Raw genomic sequence first — 15,238 nt, 5'->3', positions numbered from 1 at the left:
GGCCGGGTCTTTTTCAACCCTTCCCTCTCTCAAACGGTCCCTCGGACCGAGTGAGCTTTCTCTTCTCAAATCAACCGGGAGCAAAACCTCCCCGCAAGGACCACCACACAATTGGTGTCTCTTGCCTCGGTTTCAAGTGAGTATTGAACACAAGAAAGAATGAAAGAGAGAAAGCAATCCAAGCGCAAGAGCTCAAATGAACACGACAAATCACTCTCACTAGTCACTAAAGCTTTGTGTGGAATTGGAGAGGATTTGATCACTTTGGGTGTGTCTAGAATTGAATGCCTAGCTCTTGTAAGTGGTTGAGAAGTGGAAAACTTGGATACAATGAATGAGGGGGTGGTTGGGGTATTTATAGCCCCAACCACCAAACTTGACCGTTGGTGGAGCTGTCTGTCGTATGGTGCATGTAACACCTCTGGTGTTACTATAACTAAAATTTGAGCATGGCATCATAAGCATCGGCATTGCATATGTTTGTTACACCTAGAATGCATTCACTAGACAAAAATTTCAAACAAGTTGTATTCTTTAAGTGTTTTGCAAATAGGACCCTGGATAGGGAATTTAACCCTAAATAGGGATTAAAGGGGTAAAACTTAACCCAAGTTAAGAAAACCTAAAGACTTTAGGGTAAAAGTCATAAAATGACCCCAAGAATAAACTTGAATCACTTTTATACCCCTGGGATACCAGAAACCCTAATTGGAACCCTGGAAAACCCAGAAACCAAACCCTAGGGGCTTATGTGCAAAATTAGCCCACTTTTGGGTTAAAGTGCAAAAATCAAGTTAAATAAGTATATTAGGTCATTTGGGTCAATCATATGTGAATTTGTAATCCAAAACTTGAGATTTGGACTTAAGTGCAAAAGAGCCATACTTAACCCTTTTTGGTTAAGTCTGCATTTCAGTGTGATTGCCTCAACTTGAAACCCTTGTAACTTTCAAATTATGGGGTTTTTGCCCAAAGTGACCACAACAAGTTTGTAACCCAATTATAGGAGAACAACTTTGTCTAAGGGTTCAAGCCATGATGTTATGAGAAATTTGGAGAAAAACCCAACTAAAGTTGGACTGTCAGGTCATTGGGTCTGAATTTTCAGACTAACAGTGCACTACAGGAACTTTGGGCACAAATTCAAGCATGATTTAATTGGAATTTGGCTATAGTTGTTATGGCAACATTGTAGCTGGAACATTGGTCTACAATTTTGCTGCAGAGCCTTGGATGAGTTGCTAAGGAAAATTTAGAGAAAATGTGACCTGAACTTGCTCTGTCAGGCGACTGATGAAGAGGCACCATGGTACAGTAGCTCAATGGGGATCAGACTGCCAGCGCGGCTGTCCTCACCGCCGACGGCTCCCTCCGCCGCGATTCGTGTCACCGGCGTCGGGATTCGTGCCTGGCTGGTTGGACAGCGCCGTGGGGTAAAAAGATCGTCTTTCCCTCGTGCGCTGGCCACCACTCCGACGACCCCCGCCCGTACTTCCCCTCTGGCTTGCGACTGGGACTGATAAGAACGCCGGTGAGCCGCCGTCACTGGGTCTTGCGCCGCGTGTCCGGGCGCTTTACCACGTCGCGGATAGTTACGCTAGGAGCGTCCGGTGATCGCCGGAGATACCGCCACGGTAGAAGCCACCTAGCGTTTGCGCCAGTGCTTTCTTCTTCCTCTGGCCGCCGCGCGCCCCGTCTGATTCACTGGCCACCGCTTGCGAGCCCTATAAATTGAAGGCCCGGGCAACTGCGCTAGATCATCCTGAAGCCATAGCACCCGCTCCCACCCTCGATCATTCACCAGCGGCCGCGAATTTCAAATTCTCCCCAAAACAGTTCTCCGCCGCCGTGAAAGCACCTCGTCGTGGCCAGCCCTCTCCAGGTCTGATCACGCCCTTCCTAATCTCGTTTTAGCATCCTTAAGCTTCCCTCAAACTCACCGACCCATGCAATTGAATTAGGAATCCTCTGGTCGCCGGGAACCCGACTGCCTAGCCGCAATGCTCACGGTTGCCGTGGTCAGGGCAAACTAGGGCACCATTCTTCAAATTAACCTAGGGGAAACATTCGCTAGGTTGTGAATTTGGTTTAGGCCGAGGCTGAGCACCGGTCATGGCCCCGCTCGGCCGGTCTACGCGCTCGCCGGAGCTCCTCCGCGCGCTGCCGTCGTCGGGGACCTCACCTGTGGAGAAATAGAACCTCAGGGACCTCGGTGCATGTTGTCAGTGACTGATATAAATAGTAACTGAACTCGTTCACATTTAGCCAGAAACTTGGGGCCCGTTCTGCAAAACCGCCAGGGCGCGGGCGCTTTTCCCCCTGGCCGGACCGTTCGGGCTTCTTTTGGCCCAGAACTGTTCACTGTTTTTCCTTTTCTTTTATCTCCAGAGCCAAAACAATTATAGAAAACAGTAGAAAAATGGCAAAATTGTGAAACCAATTTTCCTAGGCTTGTTATTTTCCCTAGAATTTAATAAAAATAATTTTGTGATTTTTAGTGGAAATAAGAAATTTTAGGGTATTTAAAGTGGTTAAAAATATTGGTTATGGATTTTTAGAAAATAATTGGTAAGTCCAAAAATGCTCAAAATTTTTATATGAGTTCCCCATAATATTTAGAAGCCTTGGGTAGGGTTTAAAATGATTTGGACCTTGTTTGATCACCAAAACCCAAAACCACCCCCCCTGCCCTATGAACTCCTTTACCGACTCCGGAAACCCTAAGTTCCCGGAATTCCGTGAAGGAAAGTTGTATTCAAGATATAGATAATAAGTTTATATTATCTTTGCATCCTCATGAGCATCCCATGGCATCCATTCTTATACCTATGTGTGGTTATGGTTAGAACGTGAAGAAGAAATCGAAGTAACTAAAGAGGAGACACCACCACCTTCGGAGTCTCAGGCCGGGAATAGTTTCTACTTTGATATCTGCGGATCTGAGCCTGATTCACCTGTGAACGAAGGCAAGCCCCGGTGCATGCAACCCCTTTCCTTGTGTTTTTAAATACTTTTCGCACACTTAAGTCTAGTGAAATGTGCATTAAGTTCATAGGAGTTACTTGAAACCCTTTGATGCATTGCTTTCCTTGATATCCATACCTTTATATATACTTCTGTGAAGTATCAAAATTATGATTTACAAAAATGCTTAGCCTTGCTTAGAACTTGTGGATAGAGGTTGTCCTCAATTTAACCATGGAGAGGATGGCTTCTACCTGCAAGAATATTTTCATTTGGAGCAATGGTGGGATCTTACTGCAAAGTTCCCTGTGATGCTCTTTCATCCTAAGGAACAGACACAATCCTAAGGATGGAAATACTTAAATTGAGACTTGGGTTAGGAACAGGTGATGTTCTACCCAAGTTGGTTAAGGATTAACGCGTATGTAGGCATGCTGACCGAGGACCCTTTAACTGGTCACATGCCTCGTCATGGGTAAGCCTTGCCTCGGGCAGACTAAGGCCGGAATAAGATAACACGAAATGGGCATGGAGCGGTGGCGAGAGTAGCGTGTACCCTCCGTGGCAAGAGGCTGGACGGTGGTGTATCTGTGCTCTCGGTTCGCGTGAACCTGATCCGGTCTTAAGAACCCCGGTGGCGGGTTGACATATGCAAGGGTTAAGTGCTACATATGTCGTGTGATTGGAGATCCTCAGCTGAGTATAATCGATTCGGATCGCCGTACCTTCGCGGTTATGAAGACTTGGTCACTTCCCTGCAACCTAAAGTCAGGATGTGAACACTATGGATAAAAACGATGTTGTCTTGATGTGATGTGAAATTAGACTAGATGCAAATAGAGTCTGTTAATACTTAATATGGCGTTAAAAGATTGAAAGTAAGGACTCACTTTAGTAAGCTACTTCTGCAAAAGTATAAGTTGATTTTTGCTAAAGCCTCTCCTTGACTCCTATTTATCCAGCATACCCTTGAGAGTCTTTTCCTTAGTCGGGTAAGACTTGCTGAGTAATTCCATACTCAGGGTTTATCCCTTTGTTTTTTTTAGGTGAGGAAGCGACAATTTTTTGTTGCTTTTGCTCCAAGGTGGTACCAAATGAGGAAAAACAAGACTGAAGTGCGGGAGGACTCGGTCCTCCACATAAGATCTTTTGCTTAAGAACTTATCGGGAGGAGTTTGTGCCTCCCTTGGTTTGTATAATATTACTACTCTGCACTCACTTTTAGTTCTGGTCTGTAATAAAATAACTCAAGCTTGCTTTTGAAATAAATGTAAGTTATGTAATTCGCTTCCGCATTTCTTTATCTCCGATGTTCTGTAATGTCTGCAAGACGGGTGAGACGTTCCTGGTGAGGTAAGGAAAGATACCGAGCTTGTCAAGTGACTTAGGAACATCTGCAGGGTGTCTAATGTCGGTTAGACAAGGACAACTGTAGGTGGGCCTAATTACTTGGGAGGTTCCGTCACAGTGCACCGGACAGTCCGGTGCACACCGAACATGTCCGGTGCCCCAGCCACGTCATCAATGTCGTTGGGTTCCGACCGTTGGAGGTCTGACTTCTGGGCCCGCCTCGATGTCCGGTGGCGCACCGGACATGCACTGTAGAGTGTCCGGTGCGCCAGCATGGGCGTGCCTGACCTCTGCACGCGCTGGCGCGCAATAAATGCGCTGCAGGTAGCCGTTGGCGCCTGAAGTAGTCGTTGCCGCGAGGTTACACCGGACAGTCCGGTGTACACCGGACAGTCCGGTGAATTTTAGCGGAGCAGCTGAAGTGAAAACCCGAGGCTGGCGAGTTCCTGAGGCCGCTCTTCCTTGGAGCACCGGACACTGTCCGGTGTACACCGGACAGTCCGGTGAATTTTAGCGGAGATGCCTCTGGAAATTCCCGAGGGCGACGAGTTTGAGTTGGAGTCCTCTAGTACACCGGACATGTCCGGTGTGCACCGAACACTGTCCGGTGGCACACCGGACAGTCCGGTGCGCCAGACCAGAGGTGCCTTCGGTTACCCCTTTGCTCTTTTGTTGAACCCAATACTTGGTCTTTTTATTGGCTAAGTGTGAACCTTTGGTACCTGTATAACTTATGCACTAGAACAAACTAGTTAGTCCAAAGATTTGTGTTGGGCAATTCAACCACCAAAATTATTTAGGAACTAGGTGTAAGCCTAATTTCCTTTCAATCTCCCCCTTTTTGGTGATTGATGCCAACACAAACCAAAGCAAATATAAAAGTGCATAATTGAACTAGTTTGCATAATGTAAGTGCAAAGGTTGCTTAGAGTTGAGCCAATAAATATTACTTACTAGATATGCATGGATTGTTTCTTTATTTTTTAACATATTGGACCACGTTTGCACCACATGTTTTGTTTTTGCAAACTCTTTTGTAAATTCTTTTCAAAGTCCTTTTGCAAGATAGTCAAAGGTAAATGAATAAAATTTGAGAAGCATTTTTTAGATTCTTTTTCCTTTGACTAAACAAAACTCCCCCTCAAGTAAGTTCTCCTCTTAGTGTTCAAGAGGGTTTTAAGATATCAAGTTTTGAAAATACTACTTGCTCCCCCTTTAGAACACAAAGAGATACTAATTTGAAATTTTCCAATTGAAAACCATTAATTTAAAAATTAGGGTGGTGGTGCGGTCCTTTTGCTTTGGGCTCATATTTTCTCCCCCTTTGGCATGAATCGCCAAAAAAACGGAATCATTAGAGCCCAACGAAGTACTTTCTCTTCCTTTGGTCATAAAATAAATGAGTGAAGATTATACCAAAGTTGGAGAGTGATGCGGAGCGACGGCGAAGGATGAGTAGTAGAGTGGAGTGGAAGCCTTTGTCTTCGCCGAAGACTCCAATGCCCTTTCAATATACCTATGACTTGGTTTGAAATACACTTGAAAGCACATTAGTCATAGCATATATAAAAGAGACATGATCAAAGGTATACTTGTGTGCTATGTGTGCAAATTAGCAAAAGAAGTTCCTAGAATCAAGAATATTGAGCTCATGCCTAAGTCTGGTAAAAGATTGTTCATCAAGTGGCTTGGTAAAAATATCGGCTAATTGATCTTTAGTGTTAATGTATGAGATCTCGATATCCCCCTTTTGTTGGTGATCCCGAAGAAAATGATACCGAATGGCTATGTGTTTAGTGCGACTATGCTCAACGGGATTATCCGCCATGCGGATTGCACTCTCATTATCACATAGAAGAGGAACTTTGGTTAGTTTGTAACCATAGTCCTGCAGGGTTTGCCTCATCCAAAGCAATTGCGCGCAACAATGGCCTGCGGCAATATACTCGGCTTCGGCGGTAGAAAGAGCGACCGAATTTTGCTTCTTTGAAGCCCAAGACACCAAGGATCTTCCCAAGAACTGGCAAGTCCCCGATGTGCTCTTTCTATTAATCTTACACCCCGCCCAATCGGCATCCGAATAACCAATCAAATCAAATGTGGATCCCCGAGGGTACCAAAGCCCAAACTTAGGAGTATAAGCCAAATATCTCAAGATTCGTTTTACGGCCGTAAGGTGAGCTTCCTTAGGGTCGGCTTGGAATCTTGCACACATGCATACAGAAAGCATAATATCCGGTCGAGATGCACATAAATAGAGTAAAGAACCTATCATCGACCAGTATACCTTTTGATCCACGGACTTACCTCCCGTGTCGAGGTCGAGATGCCCATTGGTTCCCATGGGTGTCTTGATGGGCTTGGCATCCTTCATCCCAAACTTGCTTAGAATATCTTGAGTATACTTCGTTTGGCTTAGGAAGGTGCCTTCTTGGAGTTGCTTCACTTGAAATCCTAAGAAGTACTTCAACTCCCCCATCATAGACATCTCGAACTTTTGTGTCATGATCCTACTAAATTCTTCACATGTAGACTCGTTAGTAGACCCAAATATAATATCATCAACATAAATTTGGCATACAAACAAATCATTCTCAAGTGTTTTGGTAAATAGCGTAGGATCGGCCTTTCCGACTTTGAAGCCATTAGCAATAAGGAAATCTCTAAGGCATTCATACCATGCTCTTGGGGCTTGCTTGAGCCCATAAAGCGCCTTAGAGAGCTTATAGACATGGTTAGGGTACTCACTATCTTCAAAGCCGGGAGGTTGCTCAACATAGACCTCTTCCTTGATTGGTCCATTGAGGAAGGCACTTTTCACGTCCATTTGATAAAGCTTAAAGCCATGGTAAGTAGCATAGGCCAATAATATGCGAATTGACTCAAGCCTAGCTACGGGTGCATAGGTTTCACCGAAATCCAAACCTTCGACTTGGGAGTAACCCTTGGCCACAAGTCGTGCTTTGTTCCTTGTCACCACACCATGCTCATCTTGCTTGTTGCGGAAAACCCATTTGGTTCCTACAACATTTTGGTTAGGACGTGGAACTAAATGCCATACCTCATTCCTAGTGAAGTTGTTGAGCTCCTCTTGCATCGCCACCACCCAATCCGAATCTTGAAGTGCTTCCTCTACCCTGTGTGGCTCAATAGAGTAAACAAAAGAGTAATGCTCACAAAAATGTGCAACACGAGATCTAGTGGTTACCCCCTTATGAATGTCGCCGAGGATGGTGTCGACGGGGTGATCTCGTTGAATTGCTTGGTGGACTCTTGGGTGTGACGGCCTTTGTTCATCATCCTCCTTGTCTTGATCATTTGCATCTCCCCCTTGATCATTGCCGTCATCTTGAGGTGGCTCACCTCTTTGATCCTCACCTTCATCAACTTGAGCCTCGTCCTCATTTTGGGTTGGTGGAGATGCTTGCGTAGAGGAGGATGGTTGATCTTGTGCATTTGGAGGCTCTTCAGATTCCTTAGGACACACATCCCCAATGGACATGTTCCTTAGCGCGATCCACGGAGCCTGTTCTTCACCTATCTCATCAAGATCAACTTGCTCTACTTGAGAGCCGTTAGTCTCATCAAACACAACGTCACAAGAAACTTCAACAAGTCCAGAGGACTTGTTAAAGACTCTATATGCCCTTGTGTTTGAGTCATATCCTAGTAAAAAAGCCTTCTACAGTTTTAGGAGCAAATTTGGATTTTCTACCTCTCTTAACAAGAATAAAGCATTTGCTACCAAAAACTCTAAAATATGAAATATTGGGCTTTTTACCAGTGAGGAGTTCATAGGATGTCTTCTTGAGGATTCAGTGAAGATATAACCGGTTGATGGCGTAGCAGGCGGTGTTCACTGCCTCGGCCCAAAACCGATCCGGTGTCTTGTACTCATCAAGCATGGTTCTTGCCATGTCCAATAGAGTTCGATTCTTCCTTTCCACTACACCATTTTGTTGTGGAGTGTAGGGAGAAGAGAACTCATGCTTGATCCCCTCCTCCTCAAGGAAGCCTTCAATTTGAGAGTTCTTGAACTCCGTCCCGTTATCGCTTCTAATTTTCTTGATCCTTAAGCCGAACTCATTTTGAGCCCGTCTCAAGAATCCCTTTAAGGTCTCTTGGGTATGAGATTTTTCCTGCAAAAAGAACACCCAAGTGAAGCGAGAATAATCATCCACTATTACAAGACAATACTTACTCCCGCCGATGCTTATGTAAGCAATCGGGCCGAATAAATCCATGTGTAGGAGCTCTAGTGGCCTGTCACTAGTCATGATGTTCTTGTGTGGATGATGAGTGCCAACTTGCTTCCCGGCTTGGCATGCGCTACAAATCCTGTCTTTCTCAAAATGAACATTGGTTAGTCCTAAAATGTGCTCTCCCTTTAGAAGCTTATGAAGATTCTTCATCCCAACGTGGGCTAGTCGGCGATGCCAGAGCCAACCCATGTTAGTCTTAGCAACCAAGCAAGTGTCGAGTTCAGCTCTATCAAAATCTACCAAGTATAGCTGACCCTCTAACACTCCCTTAAATGCTATTGAATCATCACTTCTTCTAAAGACAGTAACACCTACATCAGTAAATAGACAGTTGTAGCCCATTTGACATAATTGGGATACGGAAAGCAAATTGTAATCTAAAGAATCTACAAGAAAAACATTGGAAATAGTATGGTCAGGTGATATAGCAATTTTACCCAGTCCTTTGACCAAACCTTGATTTCCATCCCCGAATGTGATAGCTCGTTGGGGATCTTGGTGTTTCTCATATGAGGAGAACATCTTTTTCTCCCCTGTCATATGGTTTGTGCACCTGCTGTCGAGTATCCAACTTGAGCCCCCGGATGCATAAACCTACAAAACAATTTTAGTTCTTGACTTTAGGTACCCAAACGGTTTTGGGTCCTTTGGCATTAGAAACAAGAACTTTGGGTACCCAAACACAAGTCTTGGAGCCCTTGTGTTTGCCCCCAACAAACTTGGCAACTACCTTGCCGGATTTGTTAGTCAAAACATAAGATGCATCAAAAGTCTTAAATGAAATGTCATGATCATTTGATGCACTAGGAGTTTTCTTTCTAGGCAACTTAGCACGGGTTGGTTGCCTAGAGCTAGATGTCTCACCCTTATACATAAAAGCATGATTAGGGCCAGAGTGAGACTTCCTAGAATGAATTCTCCTAATTTTGCTCTCAGGATAACCGGCAGGGTACAAAATGTAACCCTCATTATCCTGAGGCATGGGAGCCTTGCCCTTAACAAAGTTAGACAAGTTCTTAGGAGTGGCATTAAGTTTGACATTGTCTCCCCTTTGGAAGCCAATGCCATCCTTGATGCCAGGGCGTCTCCCATTATAGAGCATACTTCTAGCAAATTTAAACTTTTCATTTTCTAAGTTATGCTCGGCAATTTTAGCATCTAATATTGCTATATGATCATTTTGTTGTTTAATTAAAGCCATGTGATCATGAATAGCATTGATATCAATATCTCTACATCTAGTACAAATAGAAGTGTGCTCAACGGTAGATGTAGAGGGTTTGCAAGATTTTAATTCTACAACCTTAGCATGCAACATATCATTCTTAGTTTTAAGGTCGGAAATAATAGTATTGCAAACATCAAAATCTTTAGCCTTAGCAATCAAATTTTCATTTTCTATTCTAAGGCTAGCAAGAGAATCATTCAATTCCTTAATCTTAGCAAGCAAATCATCATTATCATTTCTAAGATTGGGAATTGAAGCATCACAAACATGAGAATCAACCTTAGCAATTAATCTAGCATTTTCATTTCTAAGGTTGTTAATAGTGTCATGGCATGTGCTTAGCTCACTAGATAATTTGTTACATTTTTCTACCTCTAGAGCATAAGCATTTTTAACCTTAACATGCTTTTTGTTTTCCTTAATAAGGAAGTCCTCTTGAGAATCCAAGAGATCATCCTTCTCATGAATAGCACTAATCAATTCATTTAATTTTTGCTTTTGTTGCATGTTAAGATCGGCAAAAAGGGTACGCAAATTGTCTTCCTCACCACTAGCATTATCATCACTAGAAGATTCATATTTAGTGGAGGATTTAGATTTAACCTTCTTCCTTTTGCCGTCCTTTGCCATGAGGCACTTGTGGCCGACGTTGGGGAAGAGGACTCCCTTGGTGACGGCGATGTTGGCGGCGTCCTCGTCGTCGGAGGAGGAGTCAGTGGAGCTCTCGTCTGAGTTCCACACGCGGCACACGTGGGCATCGCCGCCCTTCTTCTTGTGGTACCTCTTCTTTTCTCTCCTCTTGCCTTTCTTGTCGTTATCCCTGTCACTGTCACTTGATAATGGACATTTAGCAATAAAGTGACCGGGCTTACCACACTTGTAGCAAACCTTCTTTGAACGGGATTTGTAATCCTTCCCCTTCCGTTGCTTGAGGATTTTCCGAAAGCTTTTGATGATTAAAGCCATCTCCTCATTGTCGAGCTTGGAGGCGTCAATTGGTTGTCTACTTGGTGTAGACTCCTCCTTCTTCTCCTCCGTCGCCTTAAACGCCACCGGTTGGGCCTCGGACGTGGAGGGCTCATCAAGCTCGTTGATCTTCTTTGAGCCTTTAATCATACATTCAAAGCTCACAAAATTCCCGATAACTTCCTCGGGGGTCATTAGTGGGTATCTAGGATTACCACGAATTAATTGAACTTGAGTGGGGTTAAGGAAAATGAGAGATCTTAGAATAACCTTAACCACCTCGTGGTCGTCCCACTTTTTGCTCCCGAGGTTGCGCACTTGGTTCACCAAGGTTTTGAGCCGGTTATACATATCTTGTGGCTCCTCCCCTTGGCGAAGACGGAAGCGACCGAGCTCCCCCTCGATCGTTTCCCGCTTGGTGATCTTGGTGAGTTCATCACCTTCGTGCGCGGTCTTGAGAAGGTCCCAAATCTCCTTTGCATTCTTCAACCCTTGCACTTTGTTGTATTCTTCCTTGCTTAGAGAGGCGAGGAGTATGGTTGTGGCTTGGGAGTTGAAGTGCTCGATTTGGGCCACTTCGTCCGTATCGTAGTCTTCATCCCCTACGGATGGTACCTGTGCTCCAAACTCAACAACATTCCATATACTTTTGTGGAGTGAGGTTAGATGAAATTTCATTAAATCACTCCACCTAGCATAATCTTCGCCATCAAAAGTTGGCGGTTTGCCTAATGGAACGGAAAGTAATGGAGTATGTCTAGATGTACAGGGATAGTGTAAGGGGATCTTACTAAACTTCTTGCGCTCTTGGCGCTTAGAAGTTACGGACGGCGCATCGGAGTCGGAGGTAGATGTTGATGAAGTGTCGGTCTCGTAGTAGACTACCTTCCTCATCCTCTTGTGCTTGTCGCCTTTCCGATGCGACTTGTGGGAAGAAGATTTTTCCTTCTTCTCCTTGTGGTGTGAGGAAGAAGATCTTTTCTCCTTCCGTTTGGAGGAGTCCTTCTTCTTCTCCTTCCTCTTGGTGCGGGACTCTTCCGATGAAGTGCTCCCTTGGCTCGTAGTGGGCTTGTCGCCGGTCTCCATCTCCCTCTTGGTGTGATCTCCCGACATCACTTCGAGCGGTTAGGCTCTAATGAAGCACCGGGCTCTGATACCAATTGATAGTCGCCTAGAGGGGGGGGGTGAATAGGGCGAAACTGAAATTTACAAATATAAACACAACTACAAGCCGGGTTAGCGTTAGAAATATAATTGAGTCCGAGAGAGGGCGTGAAAACAAATCGCAAGCGAATAATGGAGTGAGACACGTGGATTTGTTTTACCGAGGTTCGGTTCTCTCAAACCTACTCCCCGTTGAGGAGGCCACAAAGGCCGGGTCTTTTTCAACCCTTCCCTCTCTCAAACGGTCCCTCGGACCGAGTGAGCTTTCTCTTCTCAAATCAACCGGGAGCAAAACCTCCCCGCAAGGACCACCACACAATTGGTGTCTCTTGCCTCGGTTTCAAGTGAGTATTGAACACAAGAAAGAATGAAAGAGAGAAAGCAATCCAATCGCAAGAGCTCAAATGAACACGACAAATCACTCTCACTAGTCACTAAAGCTTTGTGTGGAATTAGAGAGGATTTGATCACTTTGGGTGTGTCTAGAATTGAATGCCTAGCTCTTGTAAGTGGTTGAGAAGTGGAAAACTTGGATACAATGAATGAGGGGGTGGTTGGGGTATTTATAGCCCCAACCACCAAACTTGACCGTTGGTGGAGCTGTCTGTCGTATGGTGCACCGGACAGTCCGGTGCACACCGGACATGTCCGGTGCCCCAGCCACGTCATCAATGCCGTTGGGTTCCGACCGTTGGAGGTCTGACTTCTGGGCCCGCCTCGATGTCCGGTGGCGCACCGGACATGCACTGTAGAGTGTCCGGTGCGCCAGCATGGGCGTGCCTGACCTCTGCACGCGCTGGCGCGCAATAAATGCGCTGCAGGTAGCCGTTGGCGCCTGAAGTAGCCGTTGCCGCGAGGTTACACCGGACTGTCCGGTGAATTTTAGCGGAGCAGCTGAAGTGAAAACCCGAGGCTGGCGAGTTCCTGAGGCCGCTCTTCCTTGGAGCACCGGACACTGTCCGGTGTACACCGGACAGTCCGGTGAATTTTAGCGGAGATGCCTCTGGAAATTCCCGAGGGCGACGAGTTTGAGTTGGAGTCCTCTAGTACACCGGACATGTCCGGTGCGCCAGACCAGAGGTGCCTTCGGTTACCCCTTTGCTCTTTTGTTGAACCCAATACTTGGTCTTTTTATTGGCTAAGTGTGAACCTTTGGTACCTGTATAACTTATGCACTAGAACAAACTAGTTAGTCCAAAGATTTGTGTTGGGCAATTCAACCACCAAAATTATTTAGGAACTAGGTGTAAGCCTAATTTCCTTTCAAAAAGGACACCCATGGCGACCTCCTTCAGAACCCAAGAACTCCAAGAGCTACTTAACTCTCCGACACTCTGCCACAACGCAGTGATTCTAGCGAGGTCTGAGCGCCATTTCGAAGTTGTTCTTGTTATTCTTGTTGTGCTTTTGTGATCTCCTTTCTAGCATTATGTTTATTCTCTTGTGTGTGTTCTACATCTCCCTTGTGCTATTTGAGTTGTAACTTTGATTTTGTGTAAGGCTGCAAGAGAATCCAATTTACGGAGATTCCTTGCGAAAAGAATTCATATTGATAAGGAAGACCGTGGCACTCAAGTTTGATCTTTGGATGATTTGAGATGAGTTGAGTGCAATACTTGTCCATTGAGACACCACAACATGGAGTAGGCAAGCATTTTAGGCTTGACCGAACCACGGGAAAAATCGCATGTGTCTTGTGTTCATTTACTTTCTTGCGATTTTCTCTCTTCCTAAGTTCTCTCTATTTACTTGTGATATTGTTGTTAGTTTAATTCACATCTTGAAAGAGCAATCAAGTGAAGAGGACTTTTATCTCTTCTCTCTATTCAAATTTGGTTTAGTTTGCACTGTCATTTTTAGACCAAGTTTGTGTTTTTAGTGTTAATTTTTGCAGAATCACCTATTCACCCCCTCTAAATGGTCTCAAAATGGTTTGCGGCTCAAAGATTTTTTTGAATCATGATATGTTCCAATATATCTTGGAACCAACTCTTTTCAAACTAGACTTGTATCATCATTGAATGTTAGTTGTTTTGACATGTATGAGCATAGGTCGAGAGATGCGAGTGTACTTCAAGAAGTAAAAACACAAATGAAAGAATCACTTTAGTCTTTAAAGTTAAATATATGTAGGTATAAGATATAGGTGTCATTTAAAAGAACTTCAGCTTCAGATTTTTAAAGAGAAACACTTTCAACTAGCCAAACATTGAAAATGCCAACTAGTTGAAGCGGCGATCAGGAGGAAAGCGCATCTCCATTTACAAGTTGGGGAATAACAAACAGCTTCACCCTTCTCTTATATTTTAGGTACCGATCAATAGACAAACAATTGTCATCAGCACCACGATCTAATCTCTTCCCACTAGGGTTCACCAAACCAGTTGGCCCCCAGAACCGATGGCACCCGATGATGGATAAACCACAATTAATCAGTGGAAATCAGTCGAATTCGAATCCGATCTAAGTTTTGAATTGGATCGGTTTACAGTCTATTAATGGACGGATACAGATGATTAATCGGTCCTCAAGAGATAAATCGGGAACAGAGCGGAGGAAACTGAGCCCCCTTGTTTGTGTCAAATAAAGCCCATTAAGCCACGATAATTCAACAAAAATGGTCCAAATGTTAGCACAAGTCCAATAACAATATTTATCTATTCAAATACATTGCACGTCACTATTCCATAGTTGACAACTAATATAAAAATACAATACACCCTTCGGTGAAGATCATTCCCATCCCCCATGCAATGTATTTTTACTTCTCCAATGAGAGCAACAGAATACCTTGCTCATGCATTAACTGCGCCTTGTAATCTGTCTAAGTCTGTCTGGTCCACACAGAAGTCATACTCCACGAGTCCACCAACTTTTGGTAGTACTCAGGCTCCTGCCATTGGTACACCCATCTCATGGGTTGCTGAGTCACTTTACTGATCGAATAATTTACATAGGAAAGAAGGGGTGAAGACGAACCTTATCTATCATTGCTTGAAGCGGGGGTCCAATAGCCTTGTTGTAGGCCTTGGTATCCCATCCCCGTGAACGTGATCCTATGCTCCTCAGGTGCATCGTGATCTTGGTGTTGTGTACAATGGCAGAGGACGAATTTTTTTTTGGTATGGCTCTACACAACTGGACCGTATAATAATATTTAGCACACAACCAATCAGCTTGTAGAACAACTCGCGATATATATAAAGAAATAAAACATTTTCTAAAATGAGAATAAATTGCTATAAAACATGTAACTGTCATACCTTTGATTTTGCTTTGCTTACTGTTACAGCTCGGAAGGCAC

The sequence above is a fragment of the Zea mays genome, chromosome 6 (genome assembly GCF_902167145.1).
Source record: "Zea mays cultivar B73 chromosome 6, Zm-B73-REFERENCE-NAM-5.0, whole genome shotgun sequence".
NCBI classification, from domain to species: Eukaryota; Viridiplantae; Streptophyta; class Magnoliopsida; order Poales; family Poaceae; genus Zea; species Zea mays.
Note: the sequence above shows the minus strand (reverse complement) of the source record.